Consider the following 12,441-nt stretch of genomic DNA (forward strand, 5'->3'; position numbering starts at 1 on the left):
AGCACTGGGTGTTGTATGTAAGCGATGAATCACAGGAATCTACCCCTGAAACCACGAGCACACTGTTTACACTGTATGTTAGCTAACTTGACAATAAATTATTTTTAAAAAATGTTGTATTTAAGAAATTGCCAAACTAGATGTCACTAACTTCCTATGTTTTCTTTTGAAAGTTTTATACTTTTAGCTCTTACATTTGGGCCTATGATCCATTTTTTTTAAGTTTATTTTGTGAGACAGCACAAATGGGGGAAGGGCAGAGAGAGGGGAGAGAGAATATCAAGCAGGTTTCTGTACTGCCAGCACAGAGCCCGACTTGGGGCTCGATCCCATTAACCAGAGACCCTGATCTGAGCTGAAATCAAGAGTTGGTCACTTAACCAACTGAGCCACCCAGGCGTCCTATGATCCATTTTGAATAGTTAGTTTTCTATATATGGTGTGAGTGAAGAGTCAAGATTCTTTTCTTTCTTTCCCATCCCTCCCCACCCCCCGTCCCCAACTATCCAGCTGGTCCAGCACCATTTGTTGAAAAGATTATTTTATTCTCATTGAATTGCCTTGGCAGCTTTATGGAAAAAGAATTGGCTGTATTTATCTTGATCTACTTCTGTGTTCTCCTGTTTCATCAATCTATTCATCTATTTTTACACAAATAACTGTTGATTATTGTAGCTTTATAATAAATACTAAAGTCTGGAAGTATTGGTCTTCCAGCTCTTTTTTTGTTTTGACTATTTTAAGTCTTTTACATTCCCATATAAATTTCAGAATGAGAGTGTAAATTTCTACAGAAGAAAAGCTTGTTGGCATCTTGATTGGGATTATGTTGAATCCATAGAACAGTTTTGTGGAAAATTGACATCTTAATATCAACCCATGAACGTGAGCTATGTTCTCCCTTATTTAGGCCTTTAATTTGTCTTAGCAATGATTGTTTGTTTCAGTGTAAAGGTAATATATATCTTTTGTCAGATTTATCGACAGGGACTACATATTTTTGATGCTATAGTATTGTTTTAGAAACTTCAATTTCCAATTTTTCATAGCTAGTAAAAATATAATTTATTCCTGTATTTGATCTTACATATTGCAACCTCACTAAACTCACTCTAGCAACATTTTGGGGGTAGATTTTGCATGCTTTTTGTTTTTTTTTTTTTTGTTTTTTTTTTTTTACATAGATGATCATGTCTGCAAATGAAGACAGTTTGTAAAATAAATAGGCTTGTTCCTTTCCAATCTGGTTCCTATTTATTCATTCATTCATTTATATATTTATTTATTCATTAAATAATTTATTCATTTATTCATTCTTTCTTTCATTTAATTATGGCCTATGGCATTGGCTAGAAGTTCCAGAACAATGTTGAGTAGAAATAGTGAGTGGACATAAGTTGTATTGGTCCTGATGTTAAAACATGTAACCTTTCATAGATGCCATCTATCAGGTTGGGGAAATTCCCTTTTATTGCTATGTGTGGAGAGTTTTTATCAGGATAGGATGCTGGAATTTTTTAAATGCCTTTCCAGTCTTCATTGAGACAAACATGTCTTTTTTTTCTTCTTTAGACTGTTTATATTGTGAATTACATTGATTGATTTTGAAGGTGTAAAACCTTCCATTCTTTGGATAAACTTCACTTGACCATAATGAATTAAAGTCCTTTGTTATATATTGTTAAATTTAATTTGCTAATGTTTTAAGAAGTTTTGCATCTCTGTTCATAAGGGAGTTTGGTCTGTTGTTTTCTTGTAATACCTCTTTCTGGTTTATGTACCAGAGTCTGCTGTCCTCATAAAATGACTTGAGAAGTATTTCCTTCTCTTTAGTGGTCTAAGAATTGTGTGATAATATGCACCTTGTCTCTTAATTTTGATTATTCTGATTGGAGGTTTATCAATTTTATTGATTTTTTCATAGAACCATTTTTTGATTCCATTGATTTGTTTTTTTAAATTTTTTTAATGTTTATTTTTAAGAGAGAGAGAGACAGAGCACAAGCAGGGGAGGGCAGAGAGAGAGAGAGGCAGACACAGAATCTGAGGCAGCCTCCAGGCTCCAAGCTGCCAGCAGAGAGCCCATTGTGGGGCTCGAACTCATGAACTTCGAGATCATGACCTGAGCCGAAGTTGGATGTTTAACTGACTGAGCCACCCAGCTGCCCCTATTCCGTTGATTTTTTTTAACCTTTTTTTTCAGATTTGATATATCATCAATTTCTGCTCATTTATTTTCTTCTGCTTACTTTTGGTTTCATTTGCTCTTATTTTTCTACTTTCTTAAAGTGTGTGCTGAGTATCTTTGATTGGAGACCTTTCCTTCTTTCCAATATAGGTTAGTTTAGTGCTATAAATGGCCCAGGATTGCTTTAATTGCATGCCCAACCTTTGATATGTTGTGTTTTCATTGTCATTCAATAACCTCTAGGGGTGCCTGGGTGGCTCAGTTGGTTAGGCATTGGACTTCAGCTCAGGTTATGATCTCACAGCTGAGGAGTTCAGGACCCATGTCAGGCTCTGTGCTGACAGCTCAGAGCCTGGAGCCTAGTTCAGATACTGTGTCTCCTTCTCTCTCTCCGCCCCTCCCCTGCTCATTCTCTCATGTCCTCTCTTTCTCTCTCTCTCTCTCTCAAAAATAAACATGAAAACAATTATAAAAAAATACTGACTTTTCTTAGTCATCTTCTGTGATCCAAGGGTTGTTTGTGTTATTTAGTTTTTATCTTTTTTTTTTAATGTTTATTCATTTTTGAGTGAGAGAGAGAGAGAAAGAGCACATGAGCAGGGGAGAAGAAGAGAGAGAGGGAGATACAGAATTCCAAGCAGGCTCTAAGCTCTGAACTATCAGCACAGAGCCCAATGTGGGGCTTGAACTCAGGAACGGTGAGATCATGACCTGAGTCAAAGTCAGACGCTTAACCAACTGAGCCACCCAGGCACCCCAGTGTGTTATTTAGTTTTTAAAGATTTGGGGATTTTTCCAAATCTTTCTGTTACTGATTTCTAATTTGATCCCACTGTGGCCAGATAACATACTTTGTATAATTTGAATCCTTTTAAATTTATTGAGACTGTTTTATGGGTCAGAGTATGCTTTATCTTAGTAAATGTTCCATGTGAAGTTGAAAAGAGTGTATGTTGGGGCAGCTGGGTAGCTCAGTCAGTTAAGCGACTTCAGCTCAGGTCATGATCTCACAGTTTATGAGTTTGATCCCTGCATTGGGCTCTGTGCTGACAGCTCAGAGCCTGGAGCCTGCTTCAGATTCTGTGTGTCTCTCTCTCTCTGTCTACCCCTACCTCTCCCCTGCTCATGCTCTGTCTCTCTCAAAAATAAATTAAAAAAAAATTAAAAAAGATTGTATATTTTAATTTTAGGTTTAGAGTATTCTATAGATGTCAATTAAATCACATTGGGTGATAATGTGACATAGTCTTCTCTGTCTATACTGATTTTCTAATTTTTGTATCAACAGAGGTGTTGATATTTCAGTATAATTATGGATTTGTCTATTTTTATACTTCTATCAGTTTTTGCTTCATGTTTTTTGAAGGTCTCTTATTAGGTGCATAAATATTTAGGGCTGTTATATCATCTTGCTGAATTGACCCTTTTTCCATTTGAAGTATCTGTTTTTTGCCCATTTTACCTTTTAATTTTAACCTATTTGTGTCTTCATGTTTAAAGTGAGTTTCTGTTAAGCAGCATATAGCTGGGTCATGCATTTTTATCCAGTTTGACAATCCCTGCCTTTTAATTGGGGTATTTAGGCCATTTATATTTGTTATGATTATTGATATGGTTGTATTTAAATCTACCATCTTTTTTATTTTGTATCCCATTTGTTCTTTGTTTACTTTTTCCTCCTATTCTTCTTCCTCTTGGATTAAGTAAATATTGTTCTGTGATTCACTTTATCTCCTTTGTTGGATTACAAGTTATAATTCTTTGTTGTGTTATTTTACTTGTTGCTCTGTGGTTTATAGTGTACATTTTTAACATCACAATCAACATTTATACAGTAATATGCCACTTGATATATAAGAATCTTAAAGTACTATACTTCATTTTACCCCTCCCTTTGTATTGTCATACGTTGTACTTCAACATGTATGAATCCCACAATGCATTGCTATTTTTGTTTTAAATACCCAGTAATTATTGAAGATACTTAAAAAGCACGTAAACATCTTTTGTTTACCAGCATATTTACCATTTCTGATATTCTTCCTTAGCGTAGATCCATTTTCTTTCTGCTTGAACCACTTTAACATTTTCGGTAGTGTAGCTCTGCTGGTGATTTATTCTTTTAGCTTTTGTGTGTCTGAAAATTTCTTATTTTGCTTTCATTTTTTAAAGATTTTTTTAAAGTTTATTTTTGAGAGAGAGCACAAGAGGGGGAGAGACAGAGAGAAAGGGAGACACAGAATCCAAACCAGGCTCCAGGCTCTGAACTGTCAGCACAGAGCCCGACACAGGGCTCGAACTCAGAAACTACAAGATCATGACCTGAGCTGAAGTGGATGCTTCAGTTACTGAGCCACCCAGGTGCCCCTGCTTTAATTTTTTAAAATATAGTTTTGCTGATAATAGAATTCACCATTTCCCCCCCTTTGAATGCTTTAAATTTGCTTCTACACTGTTTTCTGGCTTGCATTCTAGAGGCAAAGTGTACTGTCATTATTATCCTTTCTCCCTCTCTATAATGCCTTTTTTTCCTCTGCTTTTAAGATTTTTCTCTTCATCATTAATTCTATACAACTTGTTGTGATGTGCTTTAGTGCAGTTTTTGTTGTTGTTATCTTGTACTTAGAAGTTCTTTACTATTCTTACATCCTTGGTTTTATAATTTTCATCCAATTTAGAACATCAGCTATGATTTCTTAAAATATTAGGAACCCTTCTTAATTATGCATACATCAGGGTTCTTGGAACTGTCCCATCAACAATGATGCTATTGTTCCCTTCCTCTCTGCCCCCCACCACCCAGTCTTTTTCCTGATACTTCCTTTTGGCTAGTGTCTGGGTCTTCAGTGTATTTTTTTCTTTATTGGTGTCTGATATATCAGTATCTGTCTTTTCTTTGTTACTGTCAAGTGGTTCCTGCCTGTGCTTCAGGTAGTTTCCTCATATCCATGTGCTGATCAGTACTTAGCTGAAGATGTGAACACAGCTCTCTGCAGATCTCTTGAACCTCCTCTTTATGCAACTCTCTCCTCTCCAGTACCTCTGCCCTGTGAACTGTTACCATCTTTGCTTCCTAAGGCTGCCAACTTTCCCTCCTCAACTCAGGGAAACTGTTAAACCTCCAGCCATGTTCCCTGTGCTACAACCTGGAAACTTAATAAGCTAGAGCAATTAGAGGGTTCACTTCTTTTGTTTACCTTCTCTTAGGATCACTGTCCTGAGGTCTGATGTCTGAAAACTACTGTTTCATACATAGTCTTTTCTTTAGCTATTTTGGAGGGGAGGGTAAATCTGATCCCTGTAACTCCATCTTGGCCTGAAGTAGAAGTTCCCAAATAACTTCATAATATTATAAAAAATACTTTAAAAGGCTTACTTAAAGTATTTTTAAATACTTTAAAAGATTCTTTTAAAGGATGTCAAAACTTTCAGGTAAGTGTGAGCTACACTTTGAGAATCACTGCTGTGTATCCTGGTAGGCCCACAGGCAAATATTTAAACTTTGTAGTTTTAGGGGCACCTGGGTGGCTCAGTTGGTTAAGTGTCTGACTTCAGCTCAAGTCATGATCTCACAGTTTGTGAGTTTGAGCCCAACATTGGGCTGTCTGCTCTCAGCACGGAGCCAGCTTCAAATCCTCTATCCTCCTCTCTGCCCCTCCCACTTTCTCTCTCAAAAATAAATAAACATTAAAAAAATGTAAACATTATAATTTTAGTGTGATCAATTTTTTATTTTATTTTAAAAATTTTTTAAAGTTTGAGAGAGCATGAGTGCGTGAGCAAGGGAGGGGCAGAGAGGGAGAGAGAATGTTACGCAGCCTCCACAGAGCCCGACTCAGGCCTCAAGCTCATGAATCAGTGAGTTGAAATCCAGAGTCGGATGCTTAACTGAACCACCCAGGTGGCCCTGCAACAGTTTTTTAATAGAAAATCTTGCAGTAAACCTTATGTCTGTAACAATAATGAAAGAATGATCTGGCTGATGTGGGTGTGGAGAGCCTAGGAGCCCTCTGCCTTGGATTCCCTTAGTCCCCAAAAAACACCTTATGGTATTTCCTCCAAAGAGCTCAGAATAGTTTGGAAACCAATGGACAAGCCAACTTAACTATCTAGTTGAAGCTCTAGAAGGAAGGACACTTTATCTTTATGTAGCATTCCTATATCAGATAAAGCATGTGGATACTAGAACTTGTTTTTGTATTTCATTAAATGCAAGTCATCTTGTCCTTTTGGTGTTATATTGGGTGATCCTGCCTTCTGGTGCATTCGAAGACTGTGAAGTAAATGAATAAAGTAGACATCTACATTAGTGTGTTACATTTTATTCTCATACAGTATGTGGTGACATGGCCCCAGATTCTACCTTTAATAAAGTGATACTGATCAAAATGAACCCAGGATTTGGTCTGCTTGAAACAGTAGAACACTGCAGTTCAAGGCCATGAAATGTTTTGTTCAAAGGTCATTCCCCGTAATCCCTCACTTTTTGTTGAGTTAGGCAGTAATACTTTTTTTGCATGATACTTTGAAGTCTGCTATCATATGTTGCAGTCTTTCTCCTGCAGTTTATTTTTTTAAAGTTTGCAATTCAGTGGTTTTAGTATATTCATAGAATTGTGTGGCAATCGCCACAGTCAATTTTCGAACATTTTAATCACACCAAAGAGAAATTGCATACACATTAGTAGTCATTCTCCATTTCCTGGCAATTTTCCTAGGCTGTCTCTTCTGCAGTTTAGATAAGGCAACACACTTAACTAATCGAAGTGACTCCCTTACAAAAATTATGTCCTTTTTTGAAATAAGCTAGGATATACTGGTAGTCATGAAAGTGGCCCTAAACATTGGCCTAGCTTTTTAAAGCTGAGAGCTAACAGAGAATGGGTTTTGCATTGGTCGCAAATGAGTAAATTACTAACATTACAGGGTTTAAACTGACTACTAGTCAGATTGTGACATCAAGTGGGTGTTTAGGGAAAGACTTCTTGCTGCCACCAAGAATTAGGTCTGTGCAAGGTCTACCAAGTGAAAAAAGGTTTAGACAAAGAGTTGAGGTTTCAGGATCAATGATCTGCTCTACTAACAGTAGTTTTTATGTCTTTTATGTTGCCTCCTAAGCACTGTGGGGTGTGTTTTGGTAGTAAATGGGTCTGATGAAGCCAGGGGATGGCAAGGGAAAAGCTGTGTTCTGTGATGTCTCCACTGGCCAAACATAATTGCCAGGGCAGCAGGTTTCGTATGGGCTTTTTTCCTTTATGCCTTATAACCACTTCTGTGTTGCAGTTTCATATTTCTTGTCAAGTTATTATCTTGATTCAGCTCTGTATCTTTTTGATCAAAGATTGAAGGATAAGTAAAAGCTAGTTAGTTGTTGGAAGAAAGAAAGTGCTTTCGGATAACATGGTCTTGTTAAAATCAGAAATTAAAAAGTTAAGCCACACGGGCACCTGGCTGGCTCAGTTGGTGGAACGTGCAACTCTTGATCTTGGGGTTGTGAGTTTAGGCCCCATGTTGGGTGTAGAGATTACTTAAAAAAAAAAAAAAAAAGAAAGAAAGAAAGAAAGAAACTTAAGTTCTAGATCTACCATCAAATACCAAAACTCAAACGTGTGAGGACATTACTTCTTGTTCACTGATTACTTCACAGCTGGCTCATAATTCACCAAGTGAACATGAATCTGGAAAAATGGAGCATGGTGGGCAAGGTGTAGTAATATTCTAAGTGTTGTGATGCCTAGCTCTTCTTGAAATATTTTAAACCTACAAATGTGTTCCTTTGTGCTCAACTATCATTACTATTGTATCTGTAGAGTCATTCTCCCTTAAAACTATACCATCCTATAAAAAAAAACTCCCATTTTTTTTTACTACATTTCTTTTTATTATTACTAATTTATCAAAATGTTACAGTATTTTCAGGTGTACAACATAATGAGTCAGTAAGTCGTACATTATGCTGTGCTCACCTCAAGGGTGACTACCTCTGTCACCACATAGCACTACTACAATATTGTTGACTATATTCCTTCTGTACCTTTCATCCCTATGACTTACTCATTCTGTAACTGGAAGTCTGTGTCTCCTACTTTCTTTCACCCATTTTGCACACCCCACCTCCCTCCACACCCCTGCAACCATCAGTTCTCTGTATTTATGAACCTCTTTCTGCTTTTTGTTTATTCATTTGGTTTTTAGATTCAACATATAAGTGAAATCATATGGTATTTGTCTTTCTCTGATTTATTTAGCATAATACTCTTTAGGTCCACCCATGTTGTCTCAAAGGCAAGTTCTCATCCATTTTATGGCTAATATTCCATTGTACATATAGATCATATCTTTATGCATTCCTCTATGGACGTTTGGGTTGCTTGCATTTTTTTGGTTATTATAAATGCTGTAGTAAACATAGAGGTGTATATAACTTTTTGAATTAGTGCTTATGTGGTTGTGTGTGTGTGTGTGTGTGTGTGTGTGTGTGTGTGTGTAAATACCCAATAGTGGAATTACTCGGTTATATGGAATTTCTATTTTTAATTTTTTAGAGGAACCTCCATACCATTTTTCACAGTGCCTGCACTAATTTGCATTCCACCAGTATTCACAAGCTTATTTTTTCTCCACATTCTCACCAACACTTGTTATTTCTTGTCTTTTTTTTTTTTTTTTTTTAATTTTTTTTTTTCAACGTTTTTTTATTTATTTTTGGGACAGAGAGAGACAGAGCATGAACGGGGGAGGGGCAGAGAGAGAGGGAGACACACAGAATTGGAAACAGGCTCCAGGCTCCGAGCCATCAGCCCAGAGCCTGACGCGGGGCTCGAACTCACAGACCGCGAGATCGTGACCTGGCTGAAGTCGGACGCTTAACCGACTGCGCCACCCAGGCGCCCCATTTCTTGTCTTTTTGATTCTACCAATTCTGACAGGTGTAAGATACCTCATTATAGTTTTGGTTTGCATTTTCCTGATGATTAGTGATGTTGACCATCTTTTCATGTATCTATTGGACATCTCTATCTGTATGTCTTTGGAAAAGTGTCTATTTAGGTCCCTTGCCCATTTTTTAATTGGGCTATTTGTATTTTGGGAGTTAAGGTGTATAAGTTCTTTGTATATTTTGGATATTAACCTCTTATTGGATATATCATTTGTGAATATCTTCTCCCATTTAGTAGTTTGCCTTTTTGTTTTGTTGACAGTATGCTTCACTGTGTAAAAACTTTTTATTTTGATGTAGTCACAAGTTTAATTTTGCTTTTGTTTCCCTTGCCCGAGGAGATAGATCTAGAAAAATAGTGCTGTGGCTGATGTCAGAGAAATTACTGCCTATGTTTTCTTCTAGGACTTTTGTGGTTTCAGGTCTCATATTTAGGTCTCTAATCCATTTTGAGTTTATTTTTATGTATGGTATAAGAAAGTGGTCCAGTTTCATTCTTTTGCATGTAGCTGTCCAGTTTTCCCAGCTCCATTTATTGATAAGACTGTTTTTCTCTGTTGTATGTTCTTGTCTCCTTTGTCATAGATTAATTGACCATATAAGCGTGGTTTTATTTCTGGGATGTCTATTCTGTTCCATTGATCTATGTATCTTTTGTGTGTGTGTGTGCCAATACCATACTGTTTTGATTACTGTATCTTAAGATCTGGGATTGTGATACTTCCAGCTTTGTTTTTGTTCTTTGAGGTTGCTTTGGCTTTTTGAGATCTTTTGTGATTCCATACAAATTTTAGTATTATCCTACTACAGTGACAAATGCTTTGGTATATTCATAGGGATTGCATTGAATCCGTAGTTTACTTTGGGTAGAATGGACATTTTAACAAGATTGGTTCTTCCAATCGTGAGCATAGGAAATCTTTACATTTGTGTCATTTTCAATGTCTTTCATCATTGTTTTATAGTCTTCAGAGTACACATCTTTCACCACGTTGGTTAAGTTTATTTATAGGTATTCTTTAAAAAAAATTTATTTTTAATCTTTCTTTATTTTTGAGAGAGACAGAGTGGGAGTGGGAGAGGAACAGAGAGGGAGGGAGACACAGAATCCAAAGCAGGTTCCAGGCTCTGAGCCATCAGCACAGAACCCAGTGCGGGGCTTGAGCTCATGAACTGTGAGATCATGGCCTGAGCCGAAGTCAGACACTTAACCGACTGAGCCACCCAGGCGCCCCAAGGTATTGTATTCTTTTTGATGCAATTGTAAATTAAATTTTTTTCTTAATTTCTCTAATTTCTTAATTTCTCTTTCTGCTACTTCATTATTAGTGTATAGAAACTCAGCTGATTTGTGTTAATTTTTTTTGTTTTTTTTTTTGTTTGTTTTTTTTTTGATTTGTGTTAATTTTGTATTCATTATTCCTAATAGTTTTTTTGGTGGAGTCTTTAGGGTTTCCTCTGTCTAGTATGTCTCTGCAAATAGTGACATTTTAACTACTTCTTTACCAATTTGGATGTCTTTTATTCCTTTTTTCTTGTCTGATTCCTGTGACTAGGACTAGGACTTCCAGTAGTAATGTTGAATAAAAGTGGTGAGGCTATCAGATATCTTTGTCTTGTGTCTGGTCTTAGAGGAAAACTTCTAGGTTTTTACCTTTGAATATGATGTCAGCTGTGGTTTTTTTCACATACGGCCTTTATTATGTTGATATGATTCCTCAAAATCCACTTTATTGAGAGTTTGTATCATGAATGGGTGTTTAATTTTGTCAGATGCTTTTTCTGCATATGAGATGATATGATTCATATCCTTCGTTTTGTTCATGTGGTGTTATGTTGATTGATTTGCAAATAGCCATCCTTGCATCCCTGGAATAAATACCACCTGATTGCAATGAACTATCCTTTTAATGTATTGTTGAATGTAGTTTGCTAATATTTTGTTGAGGAGTTTTGCATCTGTGTTCAGAGATACTGGACTGTAGTTTTCTTCCTTAGTAGTGCCTTTGTCTAGTTTTGATACCAAGGTAATGCTAGCCTTGAAAATGTACTTGGAAGCTTTCCTTCCTCTTCTATTTTGGAATAATTGAGGGGAGTAGGTATTATCTCTTGTTTAAATGTTTGGTTGAATTCACCTGTGAATTCATCTGGTCCTGGACTTTCCTTTGTCAGTATTTTGATTACTAATTCAGTTTTGTTACTAGTAATTGGTCTGTTCAGATTTTCTGTTTCTTTGTGATTCAGTTTTTTTTTTCCTATTTATTTATTTATTTACTTAAATTTATATCCAAGTTAGCATATAGTGCAACAGTGATTTCAGGAGTAGATTCCTTAATGCCCCTTACCCATTTAGCCCATCCCGCCTCCCACAACCCCTCCAGTAACCCTCTGTTTTCCATATTTAAGAGTCTATTATGTTTTGTCCCCCTTGCTGTTTTTATATCTTTTTTTGCTTCCCCTCCATTATGTTCATCTGTTTTGTATCTTAAAAGTCCTCATGTGAGTGAAGTCATAGGATATTTGCCTTTCTCTGACTAATTTTGCTTGGCATAATATACTCTAGTTCCATCCACATAGTTGCAAATGGCAAGATTTCATTCTTTTTGATTGCTGAGTAATACTCCATTGTATGTATGTATGTAATTCATTTTTTTTTAATTTTTTTTTTTTAATGTTTATTTATTTTTGAGACAGAGAGAGACAGAGCATGAATGGGGGAGGGTCAGAGAGAGGGAGACACAGAATCTGAAACAGGCTCCGGGCTCTGAGCTGTCAGCACAGGGGCCCGATGCGGGGCTCGAACTCACGGACTGTGAGATCGTGACCTGAGCCAAAGTTGGCGCTCAACTGACTGAGCCACCCAGGCGCCCCTGTAATTCATTTTTTAAAGAACATATGTTTCTAGGAATTTATCCATTTCTTCAGGGTTGTCCAGTTTGCTGCTAATTTTTTTTATTGTAATACTTTGCATTTCTGTGGGTGTTGTCACTTTTCCTCTTTCACTTCTGATTTTATTTTTGTCCTTTTTTTAAATCTGACTGAAGATTTATCAATATTTATTTATTCAGAGAACTGACCCTTGGTTTCATTGATCTTTTCTTTTTTAGTCTCTATTTCATGTATTTCTGCCCTGACCTATATTATTTCCTTCCTTCTCCTAACCTTGAGATTTTATTTTCTTCTTTTTCTAGTTCTTTTAGGTGTAAGTTTACATTGTTAATTTGAGATTTTTCTCAAAGATTGTGGACTTCTGTGTTTTCATTTTCATTTTTCTATGTGTAGTTTTTTTTTTTTATTTTCTCTTTGATTTCTT

The sequence above is a fragment of the Panthera pardus genome, unplaced genomic scaffold (genome assembly GCF_024362965.1).
Source record: "Panthera pardus isolate Hobbes unplaced genomic scaffold, ASM2436296v1 HiC_scaffold_16, whole genome shotgun sequence".
In the NCBI taxonomy this organism is placed as follows: Eukaryota; Metazoa; Chordata; class Mammalia; order Carnivora; family Felidae; genus Panthera; species Panthera pardus.